At 42.4% G+C, this 21570-nt stretch overlaps 2 long non-coding RNA genes across 2 annotated transcripts; one reads left to right on the top strand and one right to left on the bottom strand.

Annotated features, from left to right (window-relative positions):
- Positions 1–17378: 17378 nt before the first annotated feature.
- LOC143793688 (uncharacterized) lies at positions 17379–18190 on the bottom strand. The gene is made up of 4 exons (XR_013220200.1): positions 17986–18190; positions 17814–17894; positions 17657–17734; positions 17379–17449 (listed from the first exon to the last, which is right to left on the bottom strand). It is a non-coding gene; the product is annotated as an uncharacterized LOC143793688 (long non-coding RNA).
- Positions 18191–18812: 622 nt separating this feature from the next.
- LOC143793687 (uncharacterized) lies at positions 18813–19962 on the top strand. Its single transcript, XR_013220199.1, has 4 exons — positions 18813–19106; positions 19198–19278; positions 19358–19435; positions 19643–19962. It is a non-coding gene; the product is annotated as an uncharacterized LOC143793687 (long non-coding RNA).
- The last annotated feature ends 1608 nt before the right edge of the window (positions 19963–21570 follow it).

Genomic DNA, 21570 nt, shown 5'->3' with positions numbered 1-21570 from the left:
AGGGTAAAGAGGGAGGGAGGGCGGGTAATAATGGAGGGGAAGGAAATATGGAATGGGCCAAGGGGAAACTGGGTAGGCGAGGGAAGCAAACATAACAAAACATAGCAAAAACATAAAATTACAGACTGGCAATAATTTGGCCTGAATAAAGCAAGGGACACAGCCCATGAAAAACAACATTATGGTCAATAACTATAGTATACAAATCAGAAACAATAATAAGACAGATCTATGACCTTGATAAAAAGCGAACCGGTTATAGAGGCAAGAGAATAGGTAATCAAAGCGTAGCCAAACTCCAATCTATCAGCTAATTATGGAAGTGGAGAGAAAGATTGGTCCCATTTGTACCATTTCTGATAGAACTTATCCAATCCATTACTGGACAGAGGGAACTTAGGCTCCAGTGCTCTGTGTTGTGTAATGGACTTGATAATGGTGCCAGAACTGGGTGGAGTACGGCTTTTCCAATAGTAGGCGATGGAATTCCTGGCGACCATACATATGTGTAAAACAATACGTAGCAGAGAACTATCCAGGAGTTTATTATCTAAAGAAAGTAAAGCTAATTGGGGTGTGAGGGTGAGCGTGGAACGTTCGGCTTATACTTTAACCCATGATATCTGGGGCTGGTTTCTGACTATAGCGGTGATTCTGGGCCCATTTTGTGGCTGAGAAGCGCTTCTGTAACTGCGATCCTGGTTGAGATCCAGCCTGGTAAGGCTACTTTCACACTAGCGTCGTGCACTGCGTCGCTATGCGTCGTCTTGTTGAAAAAACGCATCCTGCAAAAGTGCTTGCAGGATGCGTTTTTTCTCCATAGACTTGCATTAGCGACGCAGAGCCACACGTCGCGACCGTCGCCACCAAAAAAACGTTACATGTAACAGCCTGAATAAAACTAGGAACATGTGCACAGTATTGTCAATTTTTAACATTTCTAGGCACCATGATAATTTTATTTTTTTTTTTTTTGTTGCACTTTTTCAGGCAGTATCCAGGGAGAAACCTCCTGAAAAAGACATGTCCCAAGGCTTCATTTTCCCTGTTAAAAAAAAAAAAAAAAGACCTTTTCAACTTTTCTGGATGTTAAAAATAAAAAATAAAATGTTCTTTCAAACCAATGAAATAAGTAAAGTTTTTTTTTTTTTTTTTTTTCAGTCTCGCTTATGTTTTCTACTTCGGGCGATTCTTTTTTTATAAGAATACGAATGTCACCTAGACGTGATTGTCACGTACCATTCGATAGTATCCACTTTACTATGCTCCTGAGCAGAAACTATAAATGCAACCACTAAAAAAGAAAAAATCCTCCCACTAGGTGTCAGTGTGGAGCTTTGTATGAATCTGTGTCGCTTTTTGGAGCTTTTTAATTAAAGGGAACCTGTCATCAGATTTTTCCACCTGTAAGCTAATGCCATCTATGTAAAGGCGTTGTTGTAAATGCTGACTATTAAAATAAATCCCTTTTTTAATTTTAGGAATCTTGGTTTACGTTTTTGAAAAAAATAAATTGTTATGCTAATTAGACACAAGTGCAGCCGGGCCACCACCTGTCAGTGATTGACAGGTGACACTTCTTTTAGTCACCCGCCTCTCCTGCCTGAGATCAGTGCAAGCGCCGTCATTCCCCGGGTATGGGTGTACTCAGCATCCTTTGAATAGAGGATGGATCTGACGCACAGCCCATGTTGAAATTATGTGTTCTGGCAGCGTCCGAGAACTGGTATCGGTGGAACCGTGGGGGTACCGATACTAAGGATAGACCATCAATAAACAAACAAGTAGTGGCCAAACTGTTTAACATCAGCACAAACACTGCGCCCCCGCCGGGAGCTTCACGGCCAAGCAGCTGCATGCAGCCGTACATCACCAAGCACAATGCCGAGCGCCGGATGCAGTGGTGTAATGCACACTGATGGGTCCAGCACTTTTTCGAGTATACATTTGTCTGTAGCCGCTGATACTCCTGGAATAATGATGTTTTGAGTCGTTATGTAGGCTGCATTATTCATGTGCAGGCAGAAAATAAATCTGTAAGGTGCAAAGGGCAGAGCTGCATCCAGCCGTGCGGTCCGCGCTGCGCGCACGCGTCTCACGCCGCTAATGATTCATGAGCAGATCCCGCATTCCGTCAGCTGGAAGGAGAGAGCTTTGTGACTTAATGGACGAGCAACAAACGGCGTTTCTCGCTACGGTCTTGGGAAGTCCACAGTTTAAAAAGTCGCCAAATTCAATACGCGGTTAACGCCTCTTAACCCCTTCCTGGGATCCACCAAAAATATACGGATGCAGATGTATGGAGGATGACCCCGCTTCCTGCAATTACGGGTGCCAGTTGTGTTTCACAGCCGTCATCCGCCTCTAACAGTAGCGAGTGGACACTAAAAGTAAATGTAAGACGTAGTTTAAAGATGTTTTAAAGGAATTAAAAAAATAAAATTACATCTTTTAAATAATTAAAATAAGAAAAATATATGTAGATTTGCAATGTCTATAAAAGGCGTAAAAATGTCCCCAGAATTGATGTTTTTCTTCTCCTCTACCCCAGAAAAATGAAATAAAAAATAGTAAAAAAAAAGAAATTGACAGTAGCATTTATTATGTTAACAGCTGCAGGTGGATCGCGATTCCTGCAGCGGCTGATATGGGCACATGTCAGCTGTTCAAATCAGCTGACATGTGCTGGAAAAGTTGCAGGCTCACCACTGGAGCCCGCAGCAAACGGAGAGCCCACCTTGGATGTAACTATACGTCTAAGGCCGGTTTCACACGTCAGTGGCTCCGGTACGTGAGGTGACAGTTTCCTCACGTACCGGAGCCACTGACACACGTAGACCCATTAAAATCAATGCATCTGTGCAGATGTCATTGATTTTTTGCGGACCGTGTCTCCGTGTGCCAAACACGGAGACATGTCAGTGTTCGTGGGAGCGCACGTTTTACACGGACCCATTAAAGTCAATGGGTCCGTGTAAAACACGGACCTTCTCCGTGTGCAGTCCGTGTGGCTTGCAGGAGACAGCGCTACAGTAAGCGCTGTCCCCCCCCCCCCACATGGTGCTGAAGCCGCGATTCATATCTTCTCTGCAGCATAGAAGTTTGCTGCATAGAAGATATGAATAATAGTGTTTAAAAGAAAGATCTATGTGTCCGCCGCCCTCCCACCCCCTGTGCGCCCCCCGCTGTTCTGAAAATACCCGCCTCCCTCGCTGTGTTCTGTGCTGGCCGCCCCTTCTACTGTATACGGTCACGTGGGGCCGCCGATTAGAGTCATGAATATGTGGCTCCACCTCCCATAGGGGTGGAGCCGCCTATTCATGACTAAATGAGCGGCCCCACGTGACCGCATACAGTAGAAGGGGCGGCCAGCACAGGAAGCATCGACAGCCAATGAGGGAAGCGGGTGAGTATTTTCAGAACAGCGGGGGGGCGCACAGGGGGTGGGAGGGCGGCGGACAGATAGATCTTTTAAACACTATTATTCATATCTTCTATGCAGCAAACGCTGCTGCACAGAAGATATGAATCGTGGCTTCAGCACGATGCAGTGTACCACACGCGTGGGTACCACACGCTCCGTGTGGTACCCACTCGGCACACGGGCGGCACACGTGTGCCACACGTATGGCCTACGTGAGCTCACGGGCACACGGACACGGATAACTCCGGTAACGATTTTTTCCGGTACCGGAATTATCTGGACGTGTGGGACAGCCCTCAGGTGGGAAAGGGGTGAAAAAGTTCTGGACTAAAAAAGTTCTAGGTCTTGGGGAAAAAGGGGAGGAAAAACTAAAAGTGTAAAAACAAAAATTGTAAGTGGTGGGAAGGGCTAACACATTTGGGACATCTTTGGACTATGGGACAAACAAGAAATACCGTGTATAGATCTCTGCTATAAATTCTGGCAGCGCCTCACCACCTCTCGCTATGCCCTGTCATTTTTAAAAAATGGTGGTCGCAAAGTTGCACGTTTTTTGTGCAACTACAGATTGCACGAAAAATGTGCAACTTTATGCGCCATTAAAGTGTTTGTCAATGAAGTCCTGCTATGGCGGCCACAGACCACTGTCACGGTGGATGGAATGGGATGTAAAAATCGATTTGCACCAATTCTAATGATGTACAATAAAAAATATATATTGTTGTAAGGCTCGATAAAGGGTCGATATTGACTTTTAAGATCGCTACTTCCTATAGGTGGCGCTAAAGTTCTAGTCCTCTCTGAAGAGACAATTCGGACTAAAAGAAACACAAATAGTTGAGAAATGTTTTAAAACAATAAAAATACTTAAAGTTCAAATCACTCCGCTATTTTTTTCATTCCATAAAATCTAACAAAAAAAAAACAGGTCTGGTATTGTAACCTCTGTAAATAAAGTCAATGCAATTAAAAAAAAATACTTCAAAATTGCCATTTTCCATCACAATGCCTCCCCTCAACAAAAAGGATAAAGTGGAAACATAAAAAGTTCTAGCTCTTGGAAAAAGGGGAGGAAAAAATAAGTGTAAAAACAAAAATTGGATGCTGTATGTGTAGGGGGATGGGCTATGCATGACGTACCTGCCATCCCGGTACCATTATGTTATAGTTATATCCACTTATGTATAAGAAATAGATAATGTTGTTCTTTGATATGTCACTTAATAATCCTAGAGATCCTGCCCTCCGGTTCTGACTTGTAGTTTCTCACAGCCTCGGGCTCCCGCTGCCTGGTTTCTGTGCTCTAGCCTAGAGGGAACCCACTTACATCTCTCCTCTAGCTCCTGACCTCTCCTATGCTCCTTCTCTGTTTCTGGTCTGCACCAGACTAACTAACTCCTCCTCCAGACCAGAATGTATATCAAGGGAAGCTCCCCTGAAACTGGGTTCAGAGCTCCCCCTTCTGGCCTGGAGTCAGAATGTGTTGAATGTAAGATTACCTGTCAAAGGGATCCTCCTCATCTGCCCAATTCCAGCCTTGCTGAAGCATCCCCAGATCACCGATCCTCCACCAAATTTCACAGTGGGTGCAAGACACTGTGGCTTGTACGCCTCTCCAGGTTTCCATCCAACCATTAGACGACCGGGTGTTGATCTAGGGATGCTTCAGCAAGGCTGGAATTGGGCAGGTTAATCTTTGCGAAGGACATATGAATCAAGCCGCATACAAGGTTATCCTGGAAAAACACTTGATTCCTTCTGCTCAGGCAATGTTCCCCAACTCTGAGGACTGGTTTTCCAGCAGGACAATGCGTCATGCCCCACAGCTAGGTCAATCAAGGTGTGGATGAAGGACCACCACATCAAATCCCTGTCAGGGGCAGCCCAATCTCCACACCTGAACCCCATTGAAAACCTCTGGAATGTAATCAAGAGGATGATGGATGGTCACAAGCCATCAAACAAAGAAGAACTGCTTACATTTTTGTACCAGGAGTGGCACAAGGTCACCCAAAAGCAGTGTGAAAGACTGGTGGAAGCATGCCAAGACGCATGAAAGCTGTGATTAAAAATCATGGTTATTCCACAAAATATTGATTTCTGAACTCTTCCTGAGTTAAAACATTATTATTGTTTTTTTGCATTATTTGAGGTCTGCAGGCAATGCATTTTTTTCGTTATTTTGACCATTTCTCATTTTCAGAAAATAAATACAAAATGTATTGCTTGGAACTTCGGAGACATGTTGTCAGTAGTTTATAGAATAAAATAACAATTTACATTTTACTCAAAAATATACCTATAAAGAGAAAAATCAGACAAACTGAACATATAGCAGTGGTCTCTTAATTTTTGCCAGAGCTGTGTGTGTGTGTGTATATACACTATGTTCCAAATTATTATGCAAATGATATTTTTCTCGGATTTTCCTAAATGGTCGGTGCAAATGACAGTCAGTCTAATAAAAGTCATCACCCGTTAGATTATACATCGAATTTTATTGAAGAAACCTCCCAATGATAACAGTATAATCTCCAAAATGAATAAAACCTTAAAATGCACTGTTCCAAATTATTAGGCACAGTAGAATTTCTAAACATTTGATATGTTTTAAAGAACTGAAAATGCTCATTTGTGGAATTTGCAGCATTAGGAGGTCACATTCACTGAACAAAAAAGCTATTTAACTCCAAACATCCCAACAGGCCAAGTTACATGTTAACATAGGACCCTTCATTGATGTCACCTTCACAATTCTTGCATCCATTGATGTCACCTTCACAATTCTTGCATCCATTGAACTTGTGAGTTTTTGGAGAGTTTCTGCTTGTATTTCTTTGCATGAAGTCAGAATAGCCTCCCAGAGCTGCTGTTTTGATGTGAACTGCCTCCCACCCTCATAGATCTTTTGCTAGATGATAATCCAAAGGTTCTCTATAGGGTTGAGGTCAGGGGAAGATGGTGGCCACACCATGAGTTTATCTCCTTTTATGCCCATAGCAGCCAATGACTCAGAGGTTTTCTTTGCAGCATGAGATGGTGCATTGTCAGCATGAAGATGATTTTGTTCCTGAAGGCACATTTCTGCTTTTTATACCATGGAGGAAAGTTGTCAGTCAGAAACTCTATATACTTTGCAGAGATCATTTTCACATCTTCAGGAACCTTCAAGGGCCCCACCAGCTGTTTCCCATGATTCCGGCCCAAAACATGACTCCTCCACTCCTTGCTGATGTCGCAGCCTTGTTGGGACATGGTGGCCATCCACCAACCATCCACTACTCCATCCATCTGGACCATCCATGGTTGCTCGACACTCATCAGTAAACAAGACTGTTTGAAAATTAGTCTTCATGTATGTCTGGGCCCACTGCAACCATTTCTGCTTGTGAACACTGTTTAGGGGTGGCAGAATAGTAGGTTAATGAACCAAAGCAAGCCTTTGAAGGAGCCTACACCTTGAGGTTCGAGGGACTCCTGAGGCACCAGCGGCTTCAAATATCTGTTTGCTGGTTTGTAATGGCTTTTTAGCAGCTGCTCTCTTTATCCGATGAACTTGCCTGGCAGAAACCTTCCTCATTATGCCTTTATCAGCACAAACACGACTGTGCTCAGATTCAGCCACAAATCTCTTAACAGTAAGATGATCACGCTTAAATTTTCAAGAAATATCTAATGTTTTCATAAGTCGCTCATTGTTTGCGGCAAAACGGCCACGACCAATCAGCAACGGGCACAGTCCAGTGGCAACATGGCCGCTACTTCCTCCCCGCAGTCAGTGCCTGCTCCATACTCCCCTCCAGTCAGCGCTCACACAGGGTTAATGCCAGTGTTAATGGACCGCGGTGTAACGCACTCCATTAACGCAGCTATTAACCCTGTGTGACCAACTTTTGACTATTGATGCTGCCTATGCAGCATCGATAGTAAAAAGATCTGTTACAAATAATAATAATTTAAAAAAAAAGGTTATTCTTACCCTCCGACGTGGCGCAGTGTCCTCGGCAGTGCAATCGGCAGGTTCTGGTGCCAAGGATGCTATGCGAGAAGGACCTGACATGACGTCATGGTCATGTGACCGCGACGTCATCACAGGTCCTGCGCGAGAAGGACCTGCCATGACGTCACGGTCATGTGACTGCGACATCACCACAGGTCCTGCACGCCTGCATGAGAAGGACCTGATATTACGTCACTGGGCAATATACTATGTGACTGGGCAATATACTACGTGGCTGACCAATATACTACATACGTGGCTGGGCAATATACTATGTGGCTGGGCAATATACTACGTCACTGGGCAATATACTACGTCGCTGGGCAATATACTACGTTACTGGGCAATATACTATGTTACTGGGCAATATACTACGTCACTGGGCAATATACTATTTGACTGGGCAATATACTATGTGACTGGGCAATATACTATGTGGCTGGGCAATATACTACGTGACTGGGCAATATACTACGTGGCTCGGCAATATACTACGTCACTGGGCAATATACTACGTCGCTGGGCAATATACTACGTGGCTGTGCAATATACTACGTGACTGGGCAATATACTACGTCACTGGGCAATATACTACGTGGCTGGGCAATATACTGCGTGGCTGTGCAATATACTACGTGGCTGAGCAATATACTACGTCACTGGGCAATATACTACATGGGTGGGCAATATACTACGTCACTGGGCAATATACTACGTGACTGGGCAATATACTACGTGACTGGGCAATATACTACGTAACTGGGCAATATACTATGTTACTGGGCAATATACTACGTGACTGGGCAATATACTACGTCACTGGGCAATATACTACGTGGCTGGGCAATATACTACGTGGCTGGGCAATATACTACGTCACTGGGCAATATACTACATGGGTGGGCAATATACTACGTCACTGGGCAATATACTACGTCACTGGGCAATATACTACTTTACTGGGCAATATACTATGTTACTGGGCAATATACTACGTAACTGGGCAATATACTACGTGACTGGGCAATATACTATGTGGCTGGGCAATATACTACGTGACTGACAATATACTACGTGGCTGGGCAATATACTACGTGGCTCGGCAATATACTACGTCACTGGGCAATATACTACGTCGCTGGGCAATATACTACGTTACTGGGCAATATACTATGTTACTGGGCAATATACTACGTGACTGGGCAATATACTATGTGACTGGGCAATATACTATGTAGCTGGGCAATATACTACGTGACTGGGAAATATACTACGTGGCTCGGCAATATACTACGTCACTGGGCAATATACTACATGGCTGGGCAACACTACGTGGCTGTGCAATATACTACGTGGCTGTGCAATATACTACGTGGCTGGGCAATATACTATGTCACTGGACAATATACTACGTGGCTGTGCAATATACTACGTGGCTGGGCAATATACTGTGTGGCTGTGCAATATACTACGTGGCTGGGCAATATACTACGTCACTGGGCAATATACTACGTCACTGGGTAATATACTACGTCGCTGGGCAATATACTACGTTGCTGGGCAATATACTACGTGACTGGGCAATATACTATGTGGCTGGGCAATATACTACGTCGCTGGGCAATATACTACGTGGCTGTGCAATATACTACGTGGCTGGGCAATATACTACGTGGCTCGGCAATATACTACGTCGCTGGGCAATATACTACGTGGCTGGGCAATATACTACGTGACTGGACAATATACTACGTGGCTGGGCAATATACTACGTGGCTGGGCAATATACTACGTGGCTGTACAATATACTACGTGGCTGGGCAATATACTACGTCACTGGGCAATATACTACATGGGTGGGCTATATACTACGTCACTGGGCAATATACTACGTGACTGGGCAATATACTACGTGGCTGAGCAATATACTATGTGGCTGAGCAATATACTATGTGGCTGGGCAATATACTATGTGGCTGGGCAATAATATACTACGTGGCTGGGCAATATACTACGTCACTGGGCAATATACTACGTGACTGGGCAATATTCTACGTGGCTGGGCAATATACTACGTGACTACATATATATACTACATGGACATGCATATTCTAGAATACCCGATGCGTTAGAATCGGGCCACCATCTAATTAATATATATATATATATATATATATATATATATATATATATATATATATATATATAAATATATTTCATCTAGCAGTGAGGAAGTCACATGCAACCTTTCACAAAGCTATGACAGTGAATCGGTTTCATTTCTCACTTTTTAATTAAGTAGGAAAATAATATGGTGAGAAAGAGAATCTCAGTGGAACACGCTCGACTAACTGGCATGCAGAGTGATGATAATTTAATGAATCGATAATAGAGAAGAAAATAAGATCAAGAAGCAGATGTGATCGGAAATGCACATACACTTGGAGTGCGATGAAAATATATAGGAAAATCAACAAAATATCTTACTAGAAACCGTTTTAGCATGACAGAATACCGTTTTCAAGGTGCATGTATTACTATAGTAGTTATATTCTTGTACATAGGGGGTCAGTATTATAGTAGTTATATTCTTGTACATAGGGGCAGTATTATAGTAGTTATATTCTTGTACATAGGAGCAGTATTATAGTAGTTATATTCCTGTACATAGGAGCAGTATTATAGTAGTAATATTCTTGTACATAGGAGCAGTATTATAGTAGTTATATTCTTGTACATAGGAGCAGTATTATAGTAGTTATATTCTTGTACATAGGAGCAGTATTATAGTAGTTATATTCCTGTACATAGGAGCAGTATTATAGTAGTAATATTCTTGTACATAGGAGCAGTATTATAGTAGTTATATTCTTATACATAGGGGCAGTATTATAGTAGTTATATTCTTGGACATGGGGCAGTATTATAGTAGTTATATTCCTGTACATAGGGGCAGTATTATAGTAGTTATATTCTTGTATATAGGAGCAGTATTATAGTAGTTATATTCTTGTACCTAGAAGGCAGTATTATAGTAGTTATATTCTTATGCATAGGGGCAGTATTATAGTAGTTATATTCTTGTACATAGGAGCAGTATTATAGTAGTTATATTCTTGTACATAGGGGCAGTATTATAGTAGTTATATTCTTGGACATGGGGCAGTATTATAGTAGTTATATTCCTGTACATAGGGGCAGTATTATAGTAGTTATATTCTTGTATATAGGAGCAGTATTATAGTAGTTATATTCTTGTACATAGGGGCAGTATTATAGTAGTTATATTCATGTACATAGGGAGCAGTATTATAGTAGTTATATTCTCGTACATAGGATCAGTATTATAGTAGTAATATTCTTGTACATAGGAGCAGTATTATAGTAGTTATATTCTTGTACATTGGAGCAGTATTATAGTAGTTATATTCTTGTACATAGGGGCAGTATTATAGTAGTTATATTCATGTACATAGGGAGCAGTATTATAGTAGTTATATTCTCGTACATAGGATCAGTATTATAGTAGTAATATTCTTGTACATAGGAGCAGTATTATAGTAGTTATATTCTTGTACATAGGGGCAGTATTATAGTAGTTATATTCTTGTACATAGGGGGCAGTATTATAGTAGTTATATTCTTGTACATAAGGGCAGTATTATAGTAGTTATATTCTTGTATATAGGAGCAGTATTATAGTAGTTATATTCTTGTACATAGGGGCAGAATTATAGTAGTTATATTCTTGTACATAGGAGCAGTATTATAGTAGTTATATTCTCGTACATAGGATCAGTATTATAGTAGTAATACTCTTGTACATAGGAGCAGTATTATAGTAGTTATATTCTTGTACATAGGGGCAGTATTATAGTAGTTATATTCTTGTACATAGGAGCAGTATTATAGTAGTTATATTCTTGTACATAGAGGCAGTATTATAGTACTTATATTCTTGTACATAGGAGCAGTATTATAGTAGTTATATTCTTGTACATAGGATCAGTATTATAGTAGTTATATTCTTGTACATAGGATCAGTATTATAGTAGTTATATTCTTGTACATAGGGGCAGTATTATAGTAGTTATATTCTTGTACATAGGGGGCAGTATTATAGTAGTTATATTCTTGTACATAAGGGCAGTATTATAGTAGTTATATTCTTGTACATAGGGGGAAGTATTATAGTAGATACCGTATTTTCTGGACTATAAGATGCACCAGATCTTAAGACGCACCTAGGTTTTAGAGGAGGAAATTAGGGGAAAAAAACTGAAGCAAAAATTGTGGTCAATTCTGTTCTTAACCTATCCTGGTAAATATGGTCCCTGCATCCCCATCCTATGATTGATTGGCCCCATTCCGTTCCTGGCATGATTGATTGGCCCCATCCAGTTCCTGGTATGATTGATTGTCCCCATCCCCTTGCTGGTATGATTGATTGGCCCCATCCAGTTTCTGGCATGATTGATTGGCCCAATCCAGTTCCTTGTATGATTGATTGGCCCCATCCCCTTGCTGGTATGATTGGCCCCATCCCAGTCCTTGTATCTAAGGCCCCATCAGAAAAGATTAAAAAAAAAAACCCTTTACTCTTACCTTCCTGTGCTCCCTCGCATTTGCAGCGTCCTGCTCTGGTGCCAGCAGCTGCTTAATGCTTGTAAGCAGAGCACAGCTGCCGGAATACTCACCGGGACCGTTCATCGCAGAGAGCGGTGAGTATCCATTCCTCTTCAGTAATGTGCACTGTCAGCCAACGGCTGCGTGCTGCTGCCGACGGTCACGTGTGCCGATACTTAAGAGAAATGAATATTCAGAATATCTTATTAGTGGCTTGCACCTCACCAAAAATGTTACTCCTATGTAGGACTGCTGTGACATTTCTGGTGTAAGGAACGCTGCCTCCAGAAATGTCACGGCAGTCCTACATAGGAGTAATATTTTTGGTGAGGTGCAAGCCACTAATAAGATATGCCTATTTTTTATTAAGCCGTGTTCACCTCTTAATGATTTTGACACATCTTATGCCTCCATGCCCCTCATTAAGACTGGCGTATATAACGTCAGTCTTAATGAATTGAGGTCTATTCTTGTTTGGATTGTGGGGTCTTTTTGAGCACCATTGTTTTCAGGTGGCATGTCTGTCTTCCATTCTGGGGGTTCAACTTTTGTCATTTGGTTGATAAAAATAGAAATGTTTCTGTTTCGATCACCCAAGGACTGCCCCACAAACGATCACATCATGAAGGAAAAACACGGTTTTGGGCAACTTATATGTTAACCCTACGAATTTTTGTATCCGAATATGCCCGAAATCTCCCGAATTGTTTGCAGAAATTCCCATCAGTCCTGACAAAATAATACATAAAAAATATGAACACCAAATCCCAGCTTCTTAAAATGATTTCCCTGTACGAGGGTGTAATGTCAGTAATTAGCAGTTCGATCGAGTTTTAAGATTATGTGGGATTTAAGATTAGGGTTAGGTAAAATGTTTTGCAGGTATAATGTGGCCGGTGGACCAGAACATCATCCCTGGCTTCGATGATGAGGGTGCACCAGACCTCAGGTGATACCACCAGGTAAAGGGAGATTCGCAGGGCTCTTGACCAGAACATCATCCCTGGCTTCGATGATGAGGGTGCACCAGACCTCAGGTGATACCTCCAGGTAAAGGGAGATTCGCAGGGCTCTTGACCAGAACATCATCCCTGGCTTCGATGATGAGGGTGCACCAGACCTCAGGTGATACCACCAGGTAAAAGGAGGTTCGCAGGGCTCTTGACCAGAACATCATCCCTGGCTTCGATGATGAGGGTGCACCAGACCTCAGGTGATGCCACCAGATAAAAGGAGGTTCCCAGGGCTCTTGACCAGAACATCATCCCTGGCTTCGATGATGAGGGTGCACCAGACCTCAGGTGATGCCACCAGATAAAAGGAGGTTCCCAGGGCTCTTGACCAGAACATCATCCCTGGCTTCGATGATGAGGGTGCACCAGACGTCAGGTGATGCCACCAGATAAAAGGAGGTTCACAGGGCTCTTGACCAGAACATCATCCCTGGCTTCGATGATGAGGGTGCACCAGACCTCAGGTGATACCACCAGATAAAAGGAGGCTCGCTGGGCTCTTGACCAGAACATCATCCCTGGCTTCGATGATGAGGGTGCACCAGACCTCAGGTGATACCACCAGATAAAAGGAGGTTCCCAGGGCTCTTGACCAGAACATCATCCCTGGCTTTGATGATGAGGGTGCACCAGACCTCAGGTGATGCCACCTGATAAAAGGAGGTTTGCAGTGCTCTTGTCCAGTGCCAAAGACTAACAACATGTCCTTTAGTCAAGGATCACGTAAATCGTTTTGCTCAACTCTAATTAGTATCAAACATAACCTACTACTTTCAGTAATTTATGGTATCTATTAGTTAGGGTCTAGAAAGCGAAGTCCTGTCCTATGAATAGGAAACCCATTGGCCGCCTTTGGGTTAATCGCTGTTGTGATTACTAATAACGCAAGAGGAGCGATACAAGTATCCAGTAGTGTAATTACATGGCTACAACCATCCGCACTCATCCCCTAATATCACTAATAGTTTCCAGAGATGCATGGCTGCACACTTAATTACAATCGCCTCTGCTATAGAACCTCGATGGGGCATGAAGTTCAGCTGGCGGATAATTAAAGGTCCGCTCTGAAATCCTGCCAGAGAAATGATAGAAAACATAAAACTCATCCTTTTTGGGGGGGTTTTGTTATGATGTTTTCATTCCAGTCATTGAACACATTGGCTATAGAATCATGGATGATATTTTTAGTAATGCAATTAGCCCCCGATCTGATTGCAGGTAATCAAAAGGGCCATACACTATGAGATGTAATCATCATTTCATACCATAAACACCATTTATGAACTGAGACCTCATACTGTTACAACCAATGGGTTTAGAACTCAGCGGCCACAGGGTTTTTGTTTTGGATTAAAAAAAATGCTACCCCAATGTTGCCTATGTAATTTTATGCTTCAGAGCAAAAACCGAATCATGCAGACACAGTGTGGATTTTTTACCAATAAAATCCACAGTAGAGACAAAGTGGATGTGTTTTAACTAAAAGGGTTGACCAGGACTATTTTATTTTTATTTTTTTTACTATGGGCCTAAAGACAAAACAGGCAGGTAGTTGGTAACAGAGGCAAATGTCTGCCTGCTGTGTCCGGTGCCGGCTCAGAGCGGTCCTCTCCTACTGGTGATTCGGCTGCTTCACATCAACAGAGCAGCTGTTTCTCTTCCGCTTTGCTCTGTCGATGGTGCATGACTGCTGATGTTATACTTATTAACAGCCGACTCCCCGCAGTTAGACAGCTGGGAGCCGGCTGTCATTCAGCACAACGTTGGCAGTCACACCGTCAACAGAGCAGAAGAGAAGCCGCTGCTCTGTCAATATGACATCAGCAGAAGGCGCAAAATTGCTGGCAGGAGCGGTGGTCAGTGCCGCACACAAGAAAAGGGATTATCCCAGACTGTTTTTCTTTTAAGAACTAACAGGTAGTAAACAACTACCTGCCTGTTGTTAAAAAAAAATAAATATATATATATATATATATAATCCTGGATAACTCCTTTAATTTGTTTTTTTTTGTGCAGAATCTGTGGAGAAATTATTTTATATCAGTGTCAGTTGTAGTTGTGAAAACGCACCTTTCTTGGTAGAGATTTTACCAGATAATTTCAATGAGTCGACCCTAAATCCAGAGGTTAAACTGTTGGCCTATGTTTGCTTTGCTGCACTTTTTGGGGGCTACGTTTCAGCAATTAAAATAACAATCATCAGAAATTGCATGCTTATGTCCGGAAAAAAAACACATAGATTTTACTTGCAGAAATAATGCAAATTTCAGTTTCGAAATCCGCACATAAAATCCACTCCAAATAAGCAACATGTGAACTTAACCGAAAGGAAGATAACATGAGGATGCGCGGTCACGGGTGACGTCTCCAAAAAAGATTTTATTACTGTTGATGCCCTCCATTTTATCTCCTCTTCTCCGGCATCTACAGAAAAAGGGCACACGGCCTCCAAACGTAAAGGTCAGTAGAGCAGAATTAATTCCTGCATTATAAGGCATAGGGGGAAATCATGATATTAAGAGACGTGTTTGCCGAATTCTGTGCCGCTGTGAGTGAAAATGACCATCTCTAAATGTCAGTTCAGCACGTCGTTTCTCCGGCACAGTCTTTTTTATAATTCCTTTGTTCTTCAGTGTATAGCCACAAAGTGACAGCAAGTTGTTTCCGTGGCTCAGGTCACGGTCACGTTCTTCTGCAACCTTGGACTTAATTAGTGATGAATCTTCTAAGCAAAGGTATGTCAATGGAATAAACGAATTCTGCCAAATGTGATTAAAAGAAAAACCTCTAAAATAACTTGAGGAATGGAAACGGGGTTGACCTCTAAAAGGTCTAAAGTTAAAGATGACACATTTCCTTTGTACTTTAGGTAAAAAACATAAACATATATACAGTATATATATTTTCATCTTTTACATTTTAAAAGTTACAAAAATGAAAATATGGTATCAATGAGTTGACGGAACTGACCTGTTAACAACGTAGCAGACAAGGCGGCCCACAACCAGACAGGCCCTTCTGGCATTTGCCAGAATTGCCAGATGTCCAGTCCTGGCTCCAATTCACCTCTCTGAATAGTAGCAGGAGATGATCAAGCATCGTGATCAGCAAGATCAAATTCTGACCTACTTGCGGTCGGTCAACCGTCTAAGTGTTCTGATGCCAGCTGCTTCACCTGTACCCGCTCCAGGTCAAGTTGCTACTACCTCAGCAGCTGCTATCCACACACCTGGAACTGGTCCTCCTTTGTCTGTTCTACCACAATATGACAGAGATCTCAAGCAATGCCGAGGTTTCATCAATCAGGGCATGCTGCACTTGGAACTGTTGGCTCACCGGTTTTCCTCCGATCAGGCCAAAGTGGCTTTTCTTATATCCCATCTCGGAGGAGAGACTCTCGCATGGCTCAACCACTCATGGCAGACAGAGAGGATCAGGTGACCTCAGATCTGTAGGCCTTCCTGGGGTCTTCCATGGTGCAGTGGGTCCACGATTCACCAGCGTGTCAAAAAGAAATTAAGAAACTGACATGAAAACTTTACAGGAACTTTTCCAGAGCAGTATGTAAAAAAAAGATGTAAAAAATGGGACGAATGGTGGATTTTCCATCAGTGCAATGGAACATGAGGGATATGACCCCATAATCTTATTTCTGGCATGTCGTAATAATATATTCATTAACGACTTCAGTGGTAAAATTGGAGCAATTAGGTCCCACCACCAGATCCACCATGGAAAGCTTCAAACCAGTACAGAATACTCATTTTTGGGTGGATTTTATGTATATTCCACTCAAAAAGTTACTTAAACTCCATCATTTTTAACACCTTAGCAACAACCGATACGCATTAAAACGGCAGCCGCTAAAGGTACTTCCCTCATCGCTGTTTTAAAATGGCGATCGAGAATAAGGGTATAGTAGAGGAAAAAAGTACCGCACACTCGAAGTTGATATGATGCAAAAAGGTATAAGCCAAATTTATTAACACAAACAGGATATCAACAGTTGCCACTGTGTTAGTTCGTAGAGTGAAAACCCGACGTTTCGACCCTCCCGGGTCTTATTCATGGGGTTACTAGGAAGCAAATAGACGGTATAAGCAGCTGTTTGTGACATGATATAAAATGAAAAACAACAAACGAAAAAGGACAAAGATAAAATACCAAAGCATAACATAAACATATTATGTACAATATATACAGAGCAACCAGAGATAATGACAAGGGTACTCTGAGGAGCAGCGAAAAATCGGTCTATGGTACAGAGGCAATATCTGCAATAACCTGCTTACGGGAAGGATAGTAACGTTTACCTGCACTCTTTTGTTACACATATATAGGGGTGGCAGTGTTGGCAGCCAAGACACAGGTCCTCTAAGGTATAGCCTGTCATTATAACAAAGAATAAACATTTATACAGTGCATGGGCAATAAGACAGCATAGTTCCAATGTGAACAAGGGAAGGAGGGGTTTATGTATATAGGACACGTTTGGTCATGAAGATTAGGAGTCAGTCCCAATGAAATATATTATAATAGGGTAACTGAGGGGCAGTATATGTGGGAACTAATAAGGAGAGATGTTGTGGATACCTTGTAGATTCAATAGTAGTTCCAATAGAATTGGTTAAGGGGTCCTGTTTTGGGTAAACTGCAGCCAAGTAAGGAGTCCTGCAGGAAATATGAATCAGATAAAGAAATATATGCCCCCTATGGAGGCTGGACGTTCAGGTGCATGTATTGAGGGTACCTTAGTGAGGGTCCACTAGCAGCTCCTCTGGCAAGTATAGAAAGGTCCTGTATAGGGTGACTGGCAGTTTCAAGGATTGTCCTATGAACAAGGTATGGTGAATTAGACCAACCAATACTAAGGGAAGGTATGAAGGGAGGGTGCCGAGTAAGGGAGTGGTGGGTCCGTGTACCTGCTCTCTTGCACGTCCGGGGATTAGCGGCGCATCCCGCGCCCAGCTGTATGGTCCTGGGTGGTAGGTAGGGGTATGTCCGCATGTTTTGTATAAATACCGCCGTACCGGAAGTACGCGGTCCCGGACCGGAAGTGACATAGTCACTTGGTCTGTGCGTGCGCACTAGGTGCTAATGGTAAGTAAGGGCAAGAAGATGCCAGTAGAGGGGAGTTACGTCAATGTGTGCGGCCGTAGACCTGGCTACCCCTTCCTGATCATTTTGCAAAGCACAAACACACGGTGGCACAACTCAAGTACCAGATAATCGAACAAGTTCCTAGACCCAGGAGAGGTGGCGACCACATTAAGCAATTGAAACTAAGGGAGACGTTCTGGATTCATAAACTTGAGACCCTATCCCCCAGGGGTCTCAATAGGGAAATAGACTGGCTGCTGCAATAATACACTAACTTTTACCTTTTTGCCTTCCAGACACGTTGAACCCTCTGCTCAGTAGGTGAGTTCCATATAGTCAGTACCCTTTATTTTTGCCCCAGTTTATTTTCATTTTTTGATTTTTTCATTATTTTTCATTTTTCATTTTTTACTTTTTATTATTATTTTATTTTTCATTATTTCATTTTCATTTTTTATTATTATTAATTTTTTTATTATTATTAATTTTCTCTATTATTTTTTTCCTTATTTATAAAAAATCCCTATTCTTTACAACTATTTTTGTCCTTTTTTTCAGAACCATTTCTTTTATATTTTCTATATATTATTCCTCTACACAACAGTGTCCATAAACAGATACGTGCCATTCAACCTTCCATTGTCTTGTGGCTCCGCCCCCGTTCTACACTGAGAAGTGGGTCCTATTCAGCTCCTATACAATCTCCTTGCGGCCGCACACATTGACATAACTCCCCTCTACTGGCATCTTCTTGCCCTTACTTACCATTAGCACCTAGTGCGCACGCACAGACCAAGTGACTATGTCACTTCCGGTCCGGGACCGCGTACTTCCGGTACGGCGGTATTTATACAAAACATGCGGACATACCCCTACCTACCACCCAGGACCATACAGCTGGGCGCGGGATGCGCCGCTAATCCCCGGACGTGCAAGAGAGCAGGTACACGGACCCACCACTCCCTTACTCGGCACCCTCCCTTCATACCTTCCCTTAGTATTGGTTGGTCTAATTCACCATACCTTGTTCATAGGACAATCCTTGAAACTGCCAGTCACCCTATACAGGACCTTTCTATACTTGCCAGAGGAGCTGCTAGTGGACCCTCACTAAGGTACCCTCAATACATGCACCTGAACGTCCAGCCTCCATAGGGGGCATATATTTCTTTATCTGATTCATATTTCCTGCAGGACTCCTTACTTGGCTGCAGTTTACCCAAAACAGGACCCCTTAACCAATTCTATTGGAACTACTATTGAATCTACAAGGTATCCACAACATCTCTCCTTATTAGTTCCCACATATACTGCCCCTCAGTTACCCTATTATAATATATTTCATTGGGACTGACTCCTAATCTTCATGACCAAACGTGTCCTATATACATAAACCCCTCCTTCCCTTGTTCACATTGGAACTATGCTGTCTTATTGCCCATGCACTGTATAAATGTTTATTCTTTGTTATAATGACAGGCTATACCTTAGAGGACCTGTGTCTTGGCTGCCAACACTGCCACCCCTATATATGTGTAACAAAAGAGTGCAGGTAAACGTTACTATCCTTCTCGTAAGCAGGTTATTGCAGATATTGCCTCTGTACCATAGACCGATTTTTCGCTGCTCCTCAGAGTACCCTTGTCATTATCTCTGGTTGCTCTGTATATATTGTACATAATATGTTTTTGTTATGCTTTGGTATTTTATCTTTGTCCTTTTTCGTTTGTTGTTTTTCATTTTATATCATGTCACAAACAGCTGCTTATACCGTCTATTTGCTTCCTAGTAACCCCATGAATAAGACCTGGGAGGGTCGAAACGTCGGGTTTTCACTCTACGAACTAACACAGTGGCAACTGTTGATATCCTGTTTGTGTTAATAAATTTGGCTTATACCTTTTTGCATCATATCAACTTCGAGTGTGCGGTACTTTTTTCCTCTACTATTGACTTGACCACACGGTCTGATTTACCAGCACCTCCACATCCTTTTGACCAGAGTGCACACCATTACCCCTTTTATAGAGAATAAGGGTATAGCGCCCCCCAGAATCAGAAAAATCTCTGAGGTCTCAGTTACCGGAGTCGCTGAGACCCCAGAGAACATGATCAGGGCTGGATTTTGTGGTGTCCGATCGCTTGATCGCCATTATTCAGTGAATAGCGGCTATCACAGCAAAAACAAATGTGTGGTGGGACACCCCAGGGTCCTGGTCGTCACAGTGGCATTGCTTTCCTCCCAGGGAGAGTGATGTCATGTTTGGAAGCGATGAAGGATATCTTTCACCAGGTAATCACATACACACAACACTTTCATACTCCAGGCCAGAAGGGGGAGCTCTAAACCTGACTCACAACCCTAAACATCTCTTCAACACTTTCAATTCGCTACTCCGTCCCCCAGCACCTCCTCCCTCCCCTCTCATTTCTGCTGAAGAATTTGCCTCTTTCTTTAAGCAGAAGATCGACCTGCAGAAGAACCATTAAGATAACTGTACCAGTGATCCTTACACAAATAAATGGTTACAATTAACCCTATGTCTACCCTGTTTCTTGGACTAATTACATTGCAACACATTACATCTCATTACCTAGGAGCAGAGTCTAATTAAGTGCACCCTGGCATAACAAATCCTTTCCTTTTATCACTGCCATGGCAGAGGGATAACGTCCGCACATCAACATGGTATCACACAAGTATTGGATATCCAAGCTGGAGAAGTGGCATATACTCTCCCTCTACGCCTTGGAGGTCTTGGCCTGCCCTGTCACTAGCGTTTTGTCAGAGTTGTTTTTAGTGCCGCTGTGGGCATAATAACTGGTTGGCGCATCCGCCTGTCAACTGAAAATGCTGACAAGCTGACTCTTATCAAAATGAACAGATTTATCAACACCACCAGATGACAGCAGTGGAACATAAAGCCAATTGAAATGTTTCTTTTTTTTCTGGTGTATGCACTCCTTCCTGCAAAAAAGGTATACAGTTCATAGTTTCTTCTTTTTCTTGTCCTCCTTCCCATCTAATAAAAAACTATCCCTCCTCCAGTATCTATCCCTACAGTAAATGCAGGTACCAGGGGTATTACTAGGGAATAGACTACATGTAACCCTGATAAGGACTGTAAGGCAACAAATCCTGAGTAGATGCCTGTAATACGCTATACCTTCTCCGACAGCTAACCCTAAATGAATTGCAGATCAGAGCAATGTTATTAGAGAATAGAATCTATTTAAATTATCACTGAAATGAAGTTTGCTTGTAAGTGGCAACACCAAGGTCTCTAATGCAATCAACCCTGCTGTAAGTCCTAGTAATAAAGTCTTCCTACTCCAGCAGCCAATCATACCCTAAATGCAGCTATGACCAGTATTGTAAAATAGAATTTATTTGAATTAGCCCAGAA

Source organism: Ranitomeya variabilis, chromosome 1 (genome assembly GCF_051348905.1).
Source record: "Ranitomeya variabilis isolate aRanVar5 chromosome 1, aRanVar5.hap1, whole genome shotgun sequence".
NCBI classification, from domain to species: domain Eukaryota; kingdom Metazoa; phylum Chordata; class Amphibia; order Anura; family Dendrobatidae; genus Ranitomeya; species Ranitomeya variabilis.
This window is presented reverse-complemented; position numbering and strand designations above follow the sequence as displayed.